General features: G+C 41.7%; 1 protein-coding gene across 1 annotated transcript in view; it reads left to right on the top strand.

The window, feature by feature from the left end:
- Nucleotides 1-5,000, top strand: part of LOC124022045 (lysophospholipid acyltransferase 1-like) — a gene marked incomplete at its 5' end in the record, with an annotated part of 31,206 nt that overhangs the window by 15,852 nt on the left and 10,354 nt on the right.

The raw sequence follows: 5,000 nt of genomic DNA, 5'->3' as shown, positions 1-5,000 counted from the left end.
CCATCCACATCTACCTACACATCCACATCTACCATACACATACACATGACATCTATACACATCTACCATACACATCTACATCTACATCCACATCTACTGTACACATCTACATCTACCATCCACATCTACTGTACACATCTACATCTACCATCCACATCTACCATACACATCCACATCTACTGTACACATCTACATCTACCGTACACATCTACAGTACACATCTACCATACACATCTACCATAACATCTACCATCCACATCTACCGTACACATCTACCATACACATCTACCATACACATCTACACACATCTACAGTACACATCATACACATCTACAGTACACATCTACATCTACCGTACACATCTACCGTACACATCTACAGTACACATCTACATCTACCGCACACATCTACCGTACACATCTACATCTACAGTACACATCTACCATACACATCTACCGTACACATCTACAGTACACATCTACAGTACACATCTACCGTACACATCTACAGTACACATCTACCATCCACATCTAGCGTACACATCTACAGTACACATCTACCGTACACATCTACCACCCACATCTACCGTACACATCTACCATCCACATCTACCGTACACATCTACAGTACACATCTACCGTACACATCTACAGTACACATCTACAGTACACATCTACCATCCACATCTACCGTACACATCTACCATCCACATCTACCGTACACATCTACCATCCACATCTACCGTCCACATCTACCATCCACATCTACCGTACACATCTACAGTACACATCTACCATCCACATCTACCGTACACATCTACCATACACATATACATACACATCTACCATACACATCCACCATACACATCTACCATACACATCTACCGTACACATCTACCATACATCACACATCTACTATACACATCTACCATACACATCTACCGTCCACATCCACATCTACCATACACATCTACCACCCACATCTACATACACATCTACCATACACATCTACCGTACACATCTACCATACACATCTATACACATCTACATCTACCGTACACATCTACCATACACATATACCATACACATACACATCTACCATACACATCTACCATACACATCTACCATACACATCTACCATACACATCTACCATACACATCTACTGTACACATCTACCGTACACATCTACCGTCCATACACATCTACCGTACACATACATATCTAGTACACATCTACCATACACATATACATACACATCTACATACACACACATCTACCGTACACATCTACCATACACATCTACCATACACATCTACATCTACCGTACACATCTACCGTACACATCTACATCTACCGTACACATCTACCATACACATCTACCATACACATCTACCATACACATCACATCTACCATACACATCTACCGTACACATCTACCGTACACATCTACCGTACACATCTACCATACACATCTACCATACACATCTACCAGTACACATCTACCATACACATCTACCATACACATCTACCATCCATACACATCATCATACACATCTACCACCCACATCTACCGTACATCTACCATCTACGTACACATCATACACATCTACCGTACACATCTACTATACATATCTACCATCTACCATACACATCTACCATACACATATACATACACATCTACCATACACATACACATCCACCATACACATCTACCATACACATCCACCATACACATCTACTATACACATACATGTACACATCTACCGTACACATCTACCGTACACATCTACCATACACGTACACATCTACCGTCCACATCCACATCTACCACCCACATCTACCGTACACATCTACCATACACATCTACATATACATACACATCCACCATACACATCTACCATACACATCTACCATCCACATCCACATCTACCGTACACATCTACCGTACACATCAATCATACACATCTACCATACACATACACATCCACCATACACATCTACCAGTACACATCTACCATACACATCTACCGTACACATCTACCATCCACATCTACCGTCCACACACATCTACCATACACATCTACCACCCACATCTACATACACATATCTACCATCTACCGTACACATCTACCATACACATCTACATACACATCTACCGTACACATCTACCATCTACCGTACACATCTACATACACATATACCATACACATCTACCATACACATACACATCTACCATACACACCATACACATCTACCATACACATCTACCGTACACATCTACCGTACACATCTACCGTACACATCTACCGTACACATCCACATCTACCATACACATACACATCTACCGTACACATCTACCGTACACATCTACCATACACATCTACATACACATCTACCATACACATATACATGCACATCTACCATACACATCTACCATACACATCCACATCTACCGTCCACATCTACCATACACATCTACCATACACATCTACATCTACCATCCAAATCTCCGTACACATCTACCGTACACATCTACCGTACACATCTACCGTACACATCTACAGTACACATCTACCATCTACCGTCCACATCTACAGTACACATCTACCATCTACCGTACACATCTACCGTACACATCTACCGTCCGCATCTACAGTACACATCTACCATCTACCGTCCACATCTACAGTACACATCTACCATCCACATCTACAGTACACATCTACAGTACACATCTACCATCTACCGTCCACATCTACATACACATCTACCATACACATCTACCATACACATCTACCATACACATCTACAGTACACATCTACCATACACATCTACATACACATCTACATCTACACATCTACATCTACCATCCACATCTACTACACATCTGCATCTACCATCCACATCTACCGTACACACACATCTACCATACACATCCACAGCACATCTACCGTACACATCTACAGTACACATCTACATCTACCATCCACATCTACTGTACACATCTACTGTACACATCTACATCTACCATCCACCACATCTCTACACATCCACATCTACTGTACACATCTACATCTACCGTACACATCTACATACACATCTACAGTACACATCTACCATCCACATCTACCATACACATCTACCGTACACATCTACTACACATCTACATCATACACATCTACCATACACATCTACATACACATCTACATCTACATCTACACATCTACCATACACATCTACATCTACATACACATCTACCGTACACATCTACATACACACCTACTGTACACATCTACCGTACACATCTATCGTACACATCTACAGTACACATCTACCTGTACACATCTACAGTACACATCTACCATCCACATCTACCGTACACATCTACAGTACACATCTACCGTACACATCTACCACCCACATCTACCGTACACATCTACCATCCACATCTACCGTACACATCTACCGTACACATCTACCATTCACATCTACCGTACACATCTACAGTACACATCTACCATCCACATCTACCGTACACATCTACCGTACACATATACATACACATATACATACACATCTACCATACACATACACATCCACCATACACATCTACCATACACATCTACCGTACACATCTACCATACGCATCTACCGTCCACATCTACCGTACACATCTACCATACACATCTACCGTCCACATCCACATCTACCATACACATCTACCACCCACATCTACCGTACATATCTACCATCTACCATACACATCTACCGTCCACATCCACATCTACCATACACATCTACCGTACATATCTACCATCTACCGTCCACATCCACATCTACCATACACATCTACCATACACATATACCATACACATACACATCAACCATACACATCAACCATACACATCTACCATACACATCTACCATACACATCCACCATACACATCTACCATACACATCTACCGTACACATCTACCGTACACATCTACCATCTACCATACACATCTACCGTACACATCTACCGTCCACATCCACATCTACTGTACACATCTACCGTACACATCTACCGTCCACATCCACATCTACTGTACACATCTACCATACATATCTACCGTACACATCTACCATACACATATACATGCACATCTACCATACATATCTACCATACACATCCACATCTACCGCCCCACATCTACCATACACATCTACCATACACATCTACATCTACCATCCAAATCTTCGTACTCATCTATGTGTACACATCTACATCTAACCACGTCTACCGTACACATCTACATCTACCGTACACATCTACCATACACATCTACATCTACCATCCAAATCTACCGTCCACATCTACCGTACACATCTACCGTACACATCTACCATACACATACACATCTACCGTACACATCTACCATACGCATCTACCGTCCACATCTACCATCCACATCTACCGTCCACATCCACATCTACCATACACATCTACCACCCACATCTACCGTACATATCTACCATCTACCGTACACATCTACCATACACATCTACCGTACACATCTACCGTACATATCTACCATCTACCGTACACATCTACATACACTACCATACACATATCTACCATACACATCAACCATACACATCTACCATACACATCTACCATACACATCTACCATACACATCTACCGTACACATCTACCATCCACATCCACATCTACCATACCATACACATCTACCGTACACATCTACACATCCACATCTACCATACATCTACCGTACACATCTACCATACACATCTACATCTACCATACATATCTACACATCCACATCTACCATACACATCTACCATACACATCTACCATACACATCTACATCTACCATCCATCTCCGTACACATCTACCGTACACATCTACCGTACACATCTACCGTCCACATCTACATCTACCATCCATCTACACATCTCTACACATCTACCGTACACATCTACCATACCATCTACAT

Source organism: Oncorhynchus gorbuscha, unplaced genomic scaffold (assembly GCF_021184085.1).
Source record: "Oncorhynchus gorbuscha isolate QuinsamMale2020 ecotype Even-year unplaced genomic scaffold, OgorEven_v1.0 Un_scaffold_1281, whole genome shotgun sequence".
NCBI lineage: Eukaryota > Metazoa > Chordata > Actinopteri > Salmoniformes > Salmonidae > Oncorhynchus > Oncorhynchus gorbuscha.
Note: the sequence above shows the minus strand (reverse complement) of the source record. Positions and strands in the feature narration are given on the sequence as shown.